The following is a 17739-nucleotide window of genomic DNA, read 5'->3' as shown; positions in this document are numbered from 1 at the left end:
GGGACAACTGTCGACTCGCTCCCATTGGATTAACATTAGGGTTTGTTCACAAATATCATAACGCTAAAAATGGCCATTTTCGACACCCACCCACCCCCACGTAACGCTTTTTGTATGAATATTTTACAAATTTTGTATGAGCCGTAACAGCACGAGGACACCCACCCACCCCCTTCAGCGTTATGAAATTTGTGAATGGGCCCTTAGTCGCCTCACATCACCCGAGGTGAGAAGGACTCGTCTCGACTCACACGCCGCGCAAATAAGCACAAATGGCATGAAGCGACTGGGTTGTTCGGTTGATGCCTACCAAAACAATACTGAAAAGTGCTACTTTTCAGCACCGAGAAGAGTGCTGAAAAGTAGCACTTTTCAGCACTGTTTTTTCAGTAGGAAAAGTAGGCCGTTATGTTGATCAACTTCTCAATGAAAAGTTGATTGATTTGCAACGGAATTGCAAAAATTATTTTTCGCAACTTTTTTTCCGCTGAAAATATTAAAATAAGATTGCACGCCACCAACTTGTTACGGAGTGATAGTTGACAGGTTAACTATCTTTCGCTCTATTATGCAATTATGGCTGAAAAATCTCAGAAATCTCTTACCTATTGTAATGTTCTCAATGGCCTTAAAGGTTTACGCATGAGTTTAAAACGTTAATTCACATATTCAGTAAAATATACCAATTATTTTCACTTACCCCATTTAGCCACTTACCCCGCAGTACCTTAAATGGATTTGAAACAAAAAAAATCATAAAAATATCTCGAACTTTTGATAAAAACTCTACTCACTCTATGAACATGCAGCACGGCCAGGTTAGCAACAAAGTGCCCTGTTGCAATTCAACTCAACGATGTGAAAGTAGGCCTTTGCCAAAACGACCAATCATAAGTGGTCTTTTTAGACAGGCAATTGGTTTCATTTTTGGACTTTGACCTGACACGTGTTGTCTAAGGTTAGATCAAATACGAAATAAAAGTCTTTACGTCGCTTGCACTTGCTTACAATTTCAATGGTCATGAAGTAATAGAGCAAAATCTAGAATGCTGTGAAAAATGTTTATATTTATCGCTGCCATGTAGAAAATATGTTGATACTTTTTTCAGCTATGTCAGTACACTGCTTTCTTCTTCTTTTTGGCATTAAGTCCTCACTGGAAAATAGCCTGCTTCTCAGCTTTGGATTCTTACGAGCACTTCCACAGTTATTAACTGAGAGCTTTCTTTACCAAGTTGTCATTTGCGCATTCGTATATCGTGTGACAGGTACAGTGGCCCAATTTCATATTCGTACAGGATAATGTTTTCACATCATAAGCATAAGCATAGATGACCGTACAATTCGTAGTTGCTACTCCGTGATTGACCAGAACAATCGAAGTTGCACAGGGAATTAATGAATGGGGCTTGGGATTAGCTTACCATTCTTCAATGTGCACAAATCGAGAGCTCAAATTTAAAAGTCAATAACGGCGCCGGCCACGTCCTTACGGTCATCGGGGAAGGGAAGGAATGTTAGTGTGACTACCGTTGTTACTAGAGACCGAGATCACCTCTGCATCTCCACGGTTGTCATGGAGAGGATATTGGGTTAGTGGGATAAGGTATAGATCTGGGAGTCACCAATGTTTGGTGATGCGAGCCATGATATAATCACGCCTAACCGGATTCGCGAAATAATTCGATAATCGCATTAAACGCCGAACAAGTGTTCGTCACTCGCCCACGCAAGAGCAAGCGACGCGATCAACAGATCAAACACTACTAGCGATCCGCGGCGCTTTTTCATTTCTCTGAGCGAACGACGCGCGACAAGTTTGATCCTGCCCCCATCGCCCGCCCCCGCAGGAGCAAGCGTCAAGGTCGAAGGATCAAACACTACTTACGAACCGATCACTTTTTCACCGCTTCACTACCGACGCGCGACATATTTGATCCTGCCCTCATCACCCGCCCCAGCAGGAGCAAGTGTCAAGGTCGAAGGATCAAACACTACTCTATTCAAAAGATGTTTTTATTAATGACGAAAACTGAAAATTACATGTATATATTTTAAATTATATGAAACAGGAATAATGCCGACACTTGTAGTGACGAACTATACATAGTTTGTTTGAAAATTACATATGAGTATTACTGTGCATTTTGTCTCGATATGGTACAAGTTTTAAAAAATACGTCAACATTCACAATGTCGAACAATTCAAAAGATAATTTTTAATAACGTATAAAAGAGACAAATATATGTATATTGAAATTGTATAAGAAAAAAACATAATGCCGGCACTTATAGTGACGAACCATACAAAGTTTGTTTTAAAATTACTTAAAAGTTACGCTTTCAAGAAAATATGTGTTATCACAAGAATGAAACGAACTCACCAGTTGGTAATCCATCCTCGACTGAACACAAAACTGATACTGACAGCAAAACTTCTTGGCGTCCCGAAAACAAACCGTCTTGCTTGTGCCTTCCAAATACCTACCCAGCAAGACGCTCCAAAACAGAAAAAAAAATCTTAGGAGCCGAAAACACGCGCGAAACCGTGAGCCAAATCTATCGGACGACGCAAAACCGAACTGTCCTGCTTGGGCTTCACGAAGCACTACCCAGCAAGACGCTTGAAAACAGGAAAAAAAAAATCTCCGGCGACGAAAACATGCGCGAAACCGTGAGCCAAATCTATCGGACGACGCAAAACCGAACTGTCCTGCTTGGGCTTCACGAAGCACTACCCAGCAAGACGCTTGAAAACAGGAAAAAAAAAAATCTCCGGCGACGAAAACATGCGCGAAACCGTGAGCCAAATTTATCGGACGACGCAAAACTGAACTGTCCTGCTTGGGCTTTACGAAGCACTACCCAGCAAGACGCTTGAAAACAGGAAAAAAAATAAATCTCCGGCGACGAAAACATGCGCAAAACCGTGAGCCAAATCTATCGGACGACGCAAAACCGAACTGTCCTGCTTGGGCTTCACGAAGCACTACCCAGCAAGACGCTTGAAAACAGGAAAAAAAAAAAAAATCTCCGGCGACGAAAACATGCGCGAAACCGTGAGCCAAATCTATCGGACGACGCAAAACCGAACTGTCCTGCTTGGGCTTCACGAAGCACTACCCAGCAAGACGCTTGAAAACAGGAAAAAAAAAAATCTCCGGCGACGAAAACATGCGCGAAACCGTGAGCCAAATTTATCGGACGACGCAAAACTGAACTGTCCTGCTTGGGCTTTACGAAGCACTACCCAGCAAGACGCTTGAAAACAGGAAAAAAAAATCTCCGGCGACGAAAACATGCGCGAAACCGTGAGCCAAATTTTTCGGACGACGCAAAACTGAACTGTCCTGCTTGGGCTTCACGAAGCACTCCAGGATAATGTTTTCACATCAAGTTAGTAAAAAAACTGTTAAATTATATATTTAGTTTAAAATACTCTATCCATATTTAAGATAATAGGTGTCATCTATTTATATGCCAATCACAAAATGTTTCCATTTACATTTATCTTCGAATTAATGGAAAAGTATTGAATTTATGTCTGAAATTCACCCAATTCCCAATTCCCCCAAACGTACAACATTCAATTTTAAATTTGAATGCTCTGTTTTATTGGTGAAGTGCTTGATTATGATGTTCAGATGTAGTGAAGTACATTTGGACAATTTATTAGCTGACATATACACTACCCGTCATAAATACGGACTCACTAAAATAAGTAATGCAACACACAGCTGAATATTGAATCACCCCTTAAAAAGTTTAGCATCAGTTGTCAGTTGTTTAGAGAATCAAGGACATCCGGAAGACAAACAGTTTGGTTCGCAATTTTACCACTAGGTGGTGTAAAATAGAGCATTTCAAACTACACTGAAATGAATTGCACTGTAAGCCGAACTATGTTTGTGTAGTTAAACTTACATTGCATGGTTGTCGTTAAAAATACCAAAAAAATCAGTAAAAGTAACTGCCATTCGCTTGTTTTAAGAATGTTATTAGTCATATTCATATGTTAAAACTAACTACACGCTATAGTTGAAAAAAAACATACAATTTGACAACATTTTATGGTATAGTATAAACAACTACACTACAACTTATCTGGAGGATACCGAATAATCCGATGGTAAGGCTAAACATTTTTTTTTTTTTTTTACATTTTGAGATTACTTATCTTTTGTTGTTTATTTTAGATGCGGATTTGGACTTTGAGAGAAATTACGAGCTTCTACAGTGAATTACCTAAACCCGGTGTTTAGATCCCGTAGTGACATGCTGCTGACACATGCTGATTAGTATACGCAAGCTGTAGTTACCAAGTTCCTGAAAAAAAAAACATGGCAACTTCATCGGCAGTCGTATCACCGCAACGTAAGCTGATTTCGACGAGGTGGCAGAACCACTTGGGCACTTCATGATTCACTTTGGCGTGGGAGTTAGTTTGGATATGTTTGTATGAATGCAGAAGTATTTTGTGCAAAATAAAGCAATTTGAAACAAAAACAGAAATCATCGTGTTTTTTTTTATTTTACTATGAAAATATTATCAAGAAAACTATTTTAATATGTTGTAGTATTTCTATAGAAATATCCATTCTTAAATTTACTACAACATAGTATACATTGTATATAATTACTTGAATATTACTATTTGTGGCTATTCATAAAAACTGTGCTATGGTTAAATTGAACTTACTAATGGTACAACTAACAGTTGATTTTACTACAATGTGATCAAAATTACTATCTTCATCGCAAACCGCAGTGGCAGTAAAATAAACAATAAATCTTGTTGTTTTCAAGTTTAAATAACTCCAGTTGAAAATCGTTGGTGCTGTTCTGTTAATAGTAACCCCTAAAATGGTATTTTTTACAACAAAGCTTGTTTCAGTGTAGTTCTAGCTTGTGATCCACAAGAGATAGAAAGATCGAGTCTTCGGCAAAGTTGTTCAGAAGGTCGAGGACATCTGAAAGACAAAAAGTTTGGTTCGAGATTTTGCCGCTAGGTGGCGCTAGTGAGTTGTTCAGTCAGGTCAAGGATATCCGGAAGACAAACAGTTTGGTTCGCAAATTTGTCGCTAGGTGGTGCTAGTGAGCATGTAAAATTGAGCATTTCAAACTAATTCTCGAAGACTTATTCGAACAGACTCAAGTCAGAAAAGATAACAAACTTACTTTATCAATCTTACGTGTTTCGCAGACGAAATTCTACACGTTCCGTTCTAAACCAACTCGATTTTTCACTTTTAGAACCGTTAATGTCCGGATTTACAAAACGACGAAAGTAAGATTCTCCACTTTCGCAACCTAAACGCTACTTTCGGCGCTCCGTTGTATATGGCAGACAAAGTGACTTAACGTTCAACGCTCCGTCATCGTCGAAACTTCAAAAGCAGTTTTTCTTTTCAAAACTGAAAATTATTCGATGAAAATGTGTTCACTGTGTTGCGGATGGAAGATAGAATACAGTGAACACATTTTTCTGTAAATTTTCTTGATTTTGAACGAAAAAACTGCTTTTGAAAATACTACTTGAGTCGATTTTGGTACAAAAACGTCGTAAGTAACTGATTGAAACGGCTTATCATTTTGTCATACATTTTTTTGTGGGAAATGATAGGAACTACCTAACGCGAGCTGATTGCATGCAAAATTTAAGCGATATACACGGTAAAAAATGTTAAAAAGGGGATTCATTTTAAAACAGTTTTAGAAGAAAGGTTGTGATTCTTCTTAATTAACTTTCTCAAAACCGTATGAAAGTTGCTTACGTCGATTTGAAAAAGTAATCGAGAATTTTAGCTTGTGATCCACAAGATTTGGAAAGTACGGGTCTTCGGCAAAGCTGTTCAGAAGGTCAAAGACATCCGGAAGACAAACAGTTTGATTCACAATTTTGCTGCTAGGTGGCCATGTAAAATTGAGCAATTCAAACTAGTTCTAGCTTATGATCCACAAGAGATAGAAAGTTTAAGTCTTCGGCAAAGTTGTTCGGAAAGTCAAGGGCATCCGGAAAACAATTTTAATTCTAATTTTGCCATCATGTGGCGCTGTTGATCATGTTTAAATGAGTAGGGGGAGATCCCCCAGTGCCGGACAGCACCCAATACCGGACAAAGTCGAAACATTGAGAAATCATGGTCCAATCAAGATGGTGTATTAGTAGAAAAGAAAGCTATTATGTAGACTAATGTTTGCGTAGAATAACACATACTTGAAATATGCATGCCTTTTTAAAAAAGTAGAAAAGTTTGGAAATCTTTAAAAAATTGACGTATCTTCTTAATTTTGAGCCTATTTAGTAATTATTTTGAATATGGAAAAATACTTTGGATCCCGCAACCATGATCGAACATAAACCTAATTTGATAGTATGAATGTATTTTGTACCATAATTGAAGTAAATATGGACAAATTACAATTTTGGTTAAGCACCTCCTGTCCCTCAGTTTCGGACAGCTTGATTTGTTATATGATATCTTTGTAATTATTGCATCAGTGTCTCAAAATACTTTCATTTTTCATGGGTTCCGTCGACCATGGTATCAAACATGCAATAAAATTAAGAAGAATGAACATTCATAACAACATCGTAAAATGTGCTATTTTTCATCATATATGAAAGAGGTTTTCAATTGGCATCTTGCAAACTAAGAAAAACTCAAATATTTTTTGTTAACCTTCCAGTCGTCGCGCGGTTTGGCACCGTCAGAACCATCACGCTGTTGTTGTGAACAAAAAGCGAGGTTTTTTCAACAGTGTTGTACAAAATACAACAGCGCGACGACTGAAGTGTTAATGTTGCAATTGCATTGAATTGGTAATTATAAACTATTTCTATAGTGTACACATTCAACGATGTTCAAATTTACAGAATTCGAGGCATTTCCAGACCGTGTCCGGTATTGGGTGCCACCTTTCAAGATCGATCAATTTGGTACTAAAATACATCATCAAAACTCTATGTCAAAATTCATATTTATATTTTCAAATTTATTTTTGTACACTATAAAAATGATAATATTTATCATAAATGGGTAAACACGAGCCCATCAAATCAATATTTTTCGAATTATGAATTTAGTGGCTTAAGTGTCCGGTACTGGGGGATCTCCCCCTACTTTATACTAGCTCTATCTCTTGATTTTACTACGGTCCAAATAAGCCATGAAAACCAAATTTTACTCTAGTTCTGGAGGGATGACTGTCCCTAAACCTTATGAATTTGAAAAGATAAAATCTCCAGAATGCTGTTCAGAAAGCCTTTATGATTTGGAAGTTTAAGTGATTAGGGACAAAATCATATTAAATTAAAGTGATTCAGATCTGATCAACTGTATATTCAGATCATTCAGATATATCAGATCTGATTCTGCTATGACTTACTACATGTGCGAGTGATTCAGTCAGGACTCATATTCATCATATTAAAATTATCTCTTCATATACTAGTGTTTCAAGTTTGATTGACTTCATATCTAAGTGATTGATGTTTGATTCTCTTTATATTCAGATCTTTCGGGTTTCGTTCACTCTATATTCAAGTAATTCAGGTTTGACTTGAATATAAAGTCAAAAAATATCATGTCAAATTCACTCCATGTTCAAGTGACTCAGGATTGATTCATTTTATATTCAAAACATTCAAGTTTTGTTCGCTCCATACCCGAAAATGTTTCACGTCAGATTCACTTTATTATTAAGTGATTCAGAAATTATTAACTTCATATTCAAGTGATTCAGTTCGCTCCATATCCAAGTGATTCTTATCTGATTCGCTCATATTCGACTGTTTCAGGTTTGATTCACTTAATGTTCAAATGAACTGAACAAGGAAAAGCTACTAAAACATCTTATGTTTAAATTCAAGTTATATCTAATATCCATATAAATCGGTGCATGAATAACTGAAATCTAGCCTACCAAATTTTACTGTTTTGTATGCAAAATATGCAAAAATTGTATGCAGATAAACTTTTGGATAAGTTAAAAAAAAACTTAGTTGAGAAAGTCACATACTGTGATTCTGTACAAATGTATTATTAACTTTTTTAATCGGCTACACTAATTTAAAAATTGAAACACTGTCCAATTAATTTCTATTCACAGGAAAAAATGATTGCTCATACAAAACAAAATTATTATTTTGCCAAACTATCAGCAAATTCTCGATATTTGATTTTTTTAACGAGTTAGTAGTAAAGTATGGTTCGTTACTGTAGGTATATGTCACTATCAATTGAATTTCAAACCAAGATTGCCCCTGTCTTGTTGATATTTTCAACCATATCAACCCCTCTTTCAATGTCAGTTGTATTTTGTTTAGCACTATGGGTGGAAAAACTATATATCTTTCTAACTACCACAATATGGGGGGTACATTCGACGTGCAGAGAACATGCGCAACATCATTTCATTGCAGCATACTTCTCCCTTCTTCATTTTATGCACACCCCATCGTCGACAGTATTACCTACCCCTCTGAAGCTCTATATGGGATAAGCTTCAACAACTACACAATGCTTACAATTGGGTACGAATATGGAATACAGGACATCCATATCCATGTTTTGTACTGACTGTACCTATCACCCCACACGGAGCACAGGGAACAGCAGTGCGTGATGTTCTATTTTTTTTCGGCGAATGTTTCTCATTCGTGCCAGATGTTCCGTAAACCGGCCGGCCACTACTAACCAAAAACAAACTTGAAAAGCTATATGATAATGTATTTATCCTCGAGTTGATTTGATATTCAGCCATGTTTGACAGTTTTCAGTTCTTCAGATAAATCAGTTTTAAGTGTTTTTTTAATGCTGACTCATTCGAGTGAACTCAACGTGGGGCAAGTGGGTCATGGAAATCATAGTTGAGATTCTTCGAATTCTAAGGATTTTAAATTGAAATAAATAAAATTGTGTATATTTTTTAGCTTGACCAAAATACTGAAATTGATTTTGAGGTATCTGCAGAACAAAAGTTGCATGACTCACCTCATTTTGTGCGGCCCGCGGAGGGTTAGAAGATTATTCTTATATTTGGCCCGTTGACTATTCTACCAACCCAAAATTACAGCATACCAGGACTATTTTATTTTCAATTGAGTTTCATCCTAATATTTTAACTTGGTAATTATTTAAATTTGAGTTCGTTTGGTGCCAGAAGTTACAACATTGGCGCCTATAATTTTACAGAAATCATAGATAAGTCTGTTTGGTTCCAAAAGTTTGTTTTTTTTTATCTTTTTATATATTTAATTTTATGCATGATTCAAATTCTAAATCTTAAATTCTGGGTGTTTTCAACAATGTTTTACCATGGTGTTTTTTGACATAAAAAATATGTAGCCTGAACAAAACTTATATGCAAAGGCTAAATTTTCTTACATAATTTTACTGAATTGGGTAATATTCTCACAGAATACTGAAAATAAATTTAACCAATACCGGAACGCAGAATCTTTGACAGTACAGTCAACTTTCGTTCGTTGCACTAAACCTGCAGCCCACCACGGTAGACACAACAAGGTAGGCTATTCCCACGTGTAAACAACGATTTTCCATCAAAACATGTGTCGTCATTCCTATCGTCAAGCATGGGTCCTTGAGGATAGTAATGGAGAGCAGGCCTTGCTTTCTTTTGCACTCGTTCGAGTTTGCGATAGGAATGACGTCACTGCCAAATGTCATTTTTCGGAGTATAATACCTTGCTTCTTTTTACCGTGTAGCCCACTTAGTGAAAGACTTTCACTAATTGGGCTGAGTTTCGAGCTGTCAAATAGCATAGAACAAAAGAAAATCAGGGCTACCAACATTGATAAATTGCGTCGTATGTTTGCCTTCGTTTTAGGTGGGCTATAGCCCAACTAACGGGAGCCCAATTAAAACGAAGCCCATCTAAAGATAGTACAACGAACGAAATTCGACTGTACTATAAACAATACGGGCTTTTTACTAAACCTTGAACAGGATTTTAAATATAATTCTGGACACGACTTTGATTGAAAACATTGCCAAGATACTCACAGAATTTTCTCCAGGATTCCAAGGTTTCTTTTGAACTACTTTTCACCACTCTCAAAGATTTCAAGCTTTCGAAAGATTCTGAAGGAATCGAAGATTTTCGTTATAGCTTGATCAAGATTTTAGCATATGTTGGATTTTAGAATATACTGATTACAAATTGTGGTCTACTTGAACCGTATATAGTTCGTTCATTATTATGCGACTTCTATGTACCTTTGTTAATTTTACCGCATTATACAGGACCATACTGAACACAAAAACTGTCAAGTGGTTCTTAAGAAGATTCTTGAAGAATGCATTTTGCTTTGGTGTCGATAGACATCCTTGTTGCAAAATGATAGCATATAAATCACATCTGTTGTACAAAGTACAAGTAGGCCTAATATCCATGGCACTAGAGATTTGGCAGTCGAAAACTGCGATCTGCCCCAGTGTGCTCCACAGCAAAGCTTGCATCTAACTACATAGTACATTTGAAACGTTTTCCTTATACAGCATAGTCACTTTAATGTCTGTTTAAAAGACCTCAACTCGGTTTTTCGTTCAAGTACAGAAGTAGTGTGGGTCTGGGTTATTTTGCATAAGGTCATTTATCATAACGCCATTTGGCATAAAATATACTTGGCGGCCTTTTGAATTGTTGGTCTTAAATTTTGAAATTAGATCAAATTCGAATTGCCCATTGCACGGTAACGTCATCAGAAAATCTCTCTCTTTCCCTCATTCGGGAAATCTGAAAACAACGGTACCAGTACCTGTCAACTTTGTTTCTTTGTTTTTTTTTTGTTTTCAAGTTTTGTTGAAGAGCGAGAGAGAGAGAGAATTTCGCCGTGAAATGCCTAATTGCATGTTAGGGTGTTAATTTTAACCTTGATGCTAGATGTTTAATTCATGGATCAACCAATGGATCAAAGCACTAAATTTCCACCTACAAGAATTCTGTGCCAATTTTCAGATTTTCATACAAAATTGGCCAAATTCGTATGAATGGGTCGAAAATTGGTGCTTTTCCTCTATTAAGAAAAGTTCTAATGGAGATGAACTAGCCACGGGCTGAAAATCTTCCTAATAAAGCTAATAATAATTAAGAATAGTCAGTTAAGATGCACAAACACAACAAGCACATTTTTGTTGATGTAAATTTTAAAAACAATGCTTTTTTCCTTTGGGGTGTCTAGTTAGACGACTAAGACCGATCACGGTCTATCTCGCCAAAATGATGCTTTTATACCTTGTTCTCTGCCAGCGCCAACTCCTACGCTTTTGTAAATATGCATATGTGCACCGTGACGGTACCCTTCGAAGTAACTGTTTGGAAGACCCATTACAAATATTTACGATCAAACTACGTGAAGTCACTTCTAAAGGCAGCACAACACCGGGGCATATTTCCATGTGTGTGTACGGGTTATTTTCAACAGATCTGTAAACACAACTCGACTATTGAAGAGTATGGGTGATATGATGATTATGATGTGCACTTATCTTTCTCCACTATTCGCTTCGTCACCTACACAGTCTCGTGCTGAGAATTCGACATATGCACTAATACTTAGAAAAGTCCAATCTCATTTCATTGAAAATAATGATGGCTGGTATGGTTTTCTGAAAATGAACAAAGCCAACATAAAACAAAATGGCGGATTTTCACTATCCAGAATTTTCAATTGCCAAATTATTGTCATTACAATTCTTTCAGTTTCACGAGCACTAAGCACTGTATCGGATTCATATATGATGTTCTGGCCATATTTTTCCATTATTATGATTATTCGTTGCCGAAATAACGGACGCTTTAATGATTAAGACAGTCACCCACATTTTTCACTACACCTACGCCCCATGGAAATTCTACACAAAAAAATCGAATAATCAAATCTTCGTTCTCCATCACAATTCGCACGTATGCGAACATAGATATCCTTACCTTAATTAGCACAGTCTTCATTTAATATCACACAATTAATACTAATTTTCACTCGAAATTCTTCGAAATTTCCACAATGGCGTCCACTTGGTTCTCTTCACCGACTCACTTTAAGCAAGCAATGACGACGACCGACTAGAAGAACCCACTTCTACTCTTTTCTTACCTGACAGTGAAGTGAGAAACGTAGGAACACAACACTAACACAACTAAGGCGGGTGTTGGAGTAGTATGCGTGTCAGATCTCACCAATTCATCGTCGCGTTTTCGATTTTATTTACTTAAGTTTCGTATTTTTTATGCTAGCTACGAAGAAGGATATGAAGTCTAGCGCTACCCGAGGAAAAAAATATTTATTTCCGTTTTTTAGGCCTGAGTGAAAGCAAAAATACCAAAACCCTCACCGCACAGCGAATTCTTAACAGATTCCAATGATTTTTTGTCAGTATTTATACTGGCACACATATCTAGTTTCTAGAAGTGGCCAGAGGAACGCGGAAATATTCCTGTGGCCGGAGTTTTTCCGGTGGGTCACTGGGTCAGGTCGACCCGGTCAACCTTCCTATGAACTACTTTAAATATACTGCTTCGCGACTAAAAATGGGTTAACCAACGTGCGAAGTTCGATTTTTGGCCAACTTCGCCGCGTCGCGAGTCACTTCGTTATAGTGCGCATCTATGCCCTCCGCCGTGTGCATCATGCGCATTATTGAGAATCGAGTTGCGACGCGTCGAAGTTGGTCAAAAATCAAACTTCGCACCTTGGTTAACCCATTTTCTAACGCGAAGCAGTATATCTTTATCCAATAATAAATATTTCTGTCGCTTGTTCTTTACTGTTAATTTCGTTATTTAAGTGATTTTCCTTGGAAATTTTCTAAAATCCCTCTTGAGTTTAAATGGAAATCCTTCAAGAAAACTACCGGACAGCCACTGGGATTTAAAAAAATACCTATGAGGTTCCTTGATTACTGATTTCTTTTTTTGAGAATCTTCTGAAAATTACTGTTTAACGCTTCCGGAAATTCCATTTGAAATTATTCCGTAAATCTTTCTGGAGTTCTTCTGGATATCGGAATTATTCTGGAATATATTTATGAAATTTTCTGGATGTCTGTGAATTTTCTTTGAGTCTTTCAGTTAATTTCGTTATTTAAGTGATTTTCCTTGGAAATTTTCTAAAATCCCTCTTGAGTTTAAATGGAAATCCTTCAAGAAAACTACCGGACAGCCACTGGGACTTGAAAAAATACCTATGAGGTTCCTTGATTACTGATTTCTTTTTTTGAGAATCTTCTGAAAATTACTGTTTAATGGTTCCGGAAATTCCATTTGAAATTATTCCGTAAATCTTTCTGGAGTTCTTCTGGATATCGGAATTATTCTGGAATATATTTATGAAATTTTCTGGATGTCTGTGAATTTTCTTTGAGTCTTTCAGGGATTCTTGCAAAATAACTTCTGCGATAATTTCGGATATCACTGTAAGAAACATTAAAAATCCATTTGGAATTCTCCTGGGATTTTTTCAGATATATACGAAAATTCTTAAATAATTACTTTAGAAACATCCCTAATAATATTTTAGCGATTTCTCTACGGTTCTTCTGTACATCGACCTGGGATTCTTCCAGAATTCCAGAAGAATTTCCTTAAGAATCCTAAATATTTTTTCCCGAAGAGTATCAATGCAATTTCTGAAAAAAAAAACTAGAACGATTTACGGTTGAATCTTACAAAAACTTCCGGTGTAATGCTTATCATTTATGGCCGGTACGCTGATCATAAGTACTGTGCAAAAGGATAGGACAAGAAACGGTCAAGGAATGATTCCGCTACCGAAATTACTTTAGCTGTACGCTGCTGAGAAGTAGAGCTGATTTCATAACGTCGGTAACGCCTGCCGTACAAATCAAAGGGAGCTGTCACTTTTCCGAACGGAAAAATGTGCTGCTCAATTATTCCGCAAGTAAAAGTGACATTTCGCTCATAGTGGACCAGCTGTCAAAATTACTTTGGTAAAAAAGAGAAATTTTACTTGAGCGCTTTACGTTTCAGGTGCATACTACGCATTAAACAGAATTCCAGTCGTATTTCCGGATGATTCTCGGCAGGTTTTACGGAAGAATCCCAGCAGAATTTCTTGAAAAATTTCAGCGAAATTTCTGGAAGAATCTGTAAGAGATGTTTTAAAGCCCTCCAGCAGGATAACAGAAATAAATCTGGGGGCATTTCAGAAGAATTTCCGAAAGAATCTTAGGGAGATACTCGAAAGAATAACAGAGTTTTCTTGAAAAAATCAGGATGCTCCTAGATCCTAGAGGTAATTCTGGAAGAATTTCTGCAGGAATCCTCTACAAAATCTAGTAGAAAGGATTTGAAGGATCCTCAGAAAGATTTCTGAAAGAATCCCAGAAGGTTTTCCGAAATAATGCTATAAACACAGACACACACAGACTGTGCTAGAAAGATATCCATCCCAATAAAATGTCCAGAAGAATCAAATAACACATAATATATATAAATACTTTGATTCTAATTTATTTCTTGTGTAGCATTAGGTTTCACCGTAGACACAGCTAATAACATCAATAATAAATTTAACTCATAAATCTTTATCCAGGTGCATTTAAAAACTACTGCTCGACAACTGTTTCACGAATGAGGTAGTAACAAAAAGCGTGCGCTAACCAGAAAATTTGTTTATTATAGAGAAGCGCGAATTCTGAAACCAAAGGTTCAATAGAGGTATTGACAATTCGGGTGACAGTTAGAAGTTCGGCAGTCAAAACTTCGGCGTAGTTCGGCGTCGGCATTCTAATTTGGTGCTTCGCCGACGCATAAGGATTGCCTCTGGCGGCGTAGCACTTCGGTAGAATGCCGACGCCGAACTTCGGCGAACTTTTGTCGGTGGTATTTTATTTCTCTTATGAACTTCGGTCTAAATTTAATCTGAATGCACAATAATAAACTGTGCGCTAACCGCACGGTGATGACAGGCAGAGAATTTGTTTATACTAGAGAAACGCCAAGAGGATTTTGACTTTGTTTATAAACACTATTTGCAATGACTATCAACAATTGAGGTCATTCAAACAAAATTTTAGTGTGCGTGTCATCCCGTCAGTCGCCATAAGAAACTAAGCTTATCAATGACGTCATTTTTGTATCGCTTTTCACTAACACACATCCATCGTCTCTTTTGCGTAACATCTCTTTGAGGCTCATTGAATTTGCTCGATTGGAACCACGTTTGACGGTTCGATTGGAACCTTTGGTTTCAGAATTCGCGCTTTTCTATAGAGCATTGCATATGACGAGCCTAACCTCACTTATTTGACAGCTGCTGGTCCTGTTGTTTACGTTTCGGACTTAGTCGTTTTTTCCATCATTTTTTCATCTTCGCATTTCTATCACCAGCATGCTGATGGTGACGATTATCCACAGTAGGAAGATAGAATAATACGATCCGTGGGTATCTGCAGTGGATTTGACCTCTCCTCGCAGCAAACTTTCACGAAATTAAGAATGATTCGAAAAAAGTACTAAGTCCAAACTGTAAACAACAGGACCAGTACCTGTCAAAATTGATGCGTGACGTCACAGTGCAGTGGAGTATAATAAACAAATTCTCTGATGACAGCAGGCTATCGACATGATGGAGACACCATCTTCTATGGTGACAGAGGGCTCGTTTGGCTTGTCAGATAGATCGGGCCCGGGACATCCTGTCTACTGCAAATCGCTGCAGTTGATATAGGGCATGTCCATTGCCTGGATGACAGGGATGGCGCGCTACCTAAAAGCAACTCCAGTGATGCGCACGCTAAGAGCATCTCCACCGTAGGGGTTGGAAATTGGTACCTCAACACCCTCGCTAAATTTCCGAACTTCATCAATCCCAAATTGTTACTATCGCTATCGCTAGACGGAAAAATTTCAAAAGATCCGCAATAAATCCAAAAACATTGTAAAAAAATGCTAATATAAGATAAATAATTTTACCATATCAAACTTAAAAATAATAATTTATATTTGTAACTATTCCATGTTGAAGCTATTAAGGAGAAATGCTATGAAACAGGAATGAATATCATTATAAATGCGTGAATAACAAACAATTGATTTCTGCATTGAAATGTTCAAGCGGTAATGTTTAATCACAGAGAACAGATGTAAAATTTAAGACCAAATAATTGTAGCACAGATAAACTGAAGTAAAACACGAATGACCAGTAATGCATACACTGGCATCAGAAGGTGGTAGTGAGTAAATATCACATAAGAACAAAAAGTATGCGAGCGACACGAGTAACTATTGACTTTTAAATAAATATTTGGAGTTTTACATTAATAAAAGGGACATTCACTCGTTCAACTTTAAATTATGTATTGGTCTAACATTTTGTTGAATTTTAGTTTTTAACATCTAAAACCTTGAAAATCAGACACAATTTTGACCATGAGACCATACATATGTTTAATCGTAAATGAAGGTTCAAGACCACGATGCAAAGCACATAAGGTATGGTCTCAGTATAAAATAAGCATTTAATTAGTTAAAAATGTATTACTGGAATGGAAAAGCCTGTAGACCTAAATATCAATTGTTGGAAAAGCATCATCCCATACTATCATTAAGATATTGAAGTAAATCCACCTGTCACTGAAGGGAATTACGGATTCCAGACTGTCATACGGAATTATAGGAGGTTCAAAGAACTTTAGTCTAATTCCTGTGGAAAGCGATGATTACCCTCCGCTACATCCGCGCACCCCCCGATCATTGCAGGATAAACGGCAACACTGCCAACCATCGAACATTAGTTCGCGCCTTATAACTACCGAGAGCAGAAGTGTATTTTTCCTTTTTCTCGCTATTAAATCGTTTGTTCAAAGTGAACCTTTCCGCGTGTTTATTATTCCGCCGGTCTCATTCCGAATCCCGTTCGCTGTGTGTCCACTTTGTGACTCTGCTACTGGTCTCCGCCATCAGGTGATGGTCCCAGAAAGTGGTCGGTTGTGAGACGGAATCGGTGGTGAAAATAATCCGGTCGCTGGCGTCGGTCGGAGTATCGCGAAGTGCAAAAACGTTTGCCTGTGTGAGTGTACAGTTGGCGTGCTGTTGGCTTCCGAGCGGCAGGCTGCGAAAAAGCTCAGTGAAAAAGCTCTCTTGCGAAGGGCGGTACGTTTGCAATCGTTTTGTGACTGTGTGAGTGAAAAGAAGAAACCATGTCGGATGCCAAGTTTGCCATAACCAAACTCAACGGCACCAATTGACAGACATGGAAGGTGCGAATTGAAATGTTGCTACAACGGGAAGATTTGTGGCGCATAGTGGAAGAAGACGTCCCGGAGGACGAAGACGATGAGTGGGTCAAGGCTGACCGAAAAGCGAAGGCAACAATAATTTTGTCGATTGATGACAATCAGTTGCCCATCGTGAAAAACAGTGTTTACGCGCATGATGTGTTTGAGGCTCTGAAATCATACCATCAGAAGTCAACGCGATCGGTACGGGTTTCGCTACTCAAAAAGTTGTGTGCGTCGAATCTGTCGGAACGCGGTAACCTCGAAGAGCATTTGCGAGAACTTGATGAACTTTTTGATCGGTTGGACGCCGCGGGTACCGAACTTGATAAGGACACGAAAATCTGCATGATTTTGCGTAGTCTACCGCCCTCTTTCGACGGAATCGTGACCGCTTTGGACAATCGGGCTGATGACGACATTTCGGTTGACATCGTTAAATCGAAATTGATGGACGAGTTCCATCGTCGCTT

At 37.8% G+C, this 17739-nt stretch overlaps 1 protein-coding gene across 15 annotated transcripts in view; it reads right to left on the bottom strand.

The window, feature by feature from the left end:
* The window catches only part of LOC5571687 (longitudinals lacking protein, isoforms A/B/D/L), a 347874-nt gene extending 335759 nt beyond the window's left edge, over positions 1–12115 (bottom strand). For 9 of the 15 annotated variants that reach the window (XM_021844290.1, XM_021844291.1, XM_021844289.1 and 6 more), the window contains exon 1: positions 11957–12114. The gene's annotated coding sequence lies outside the window, so the exon portion shown is untranslated. Of the gene's footprint in view, positions 1–11956 lie in introns of all 15 variants that reach the window. The other 6 variants (XM_021844286.1, XM_021844283.1, XM_021844281.1 and 3 more) reach the window with 2 other exon arrangements.
* Between the last annotated feature and the right edge of the window lie 5624 nt (positions 12116–17739).

Source organism: Aedes aegypti, chromosome 2 (genome assembly GCF_002204515.2).
Source record: "Aedes aegypti strain LVP_AGWG chromosome 2, AaegL5.0 Primary Assembly, whole genome shotgun sequence".
Taxonomy (NCBI): Eukaryota; Metazoa; Arthropoda; class Insecta; order Diptera; family Culicidae; genus Aedes; species Aedes aegypti.
The sequence above is the reverse complement of the archived record's forward strand: the minus strand, read 5'-3'. Positions and strand labels throughout refer to the sequence as shown.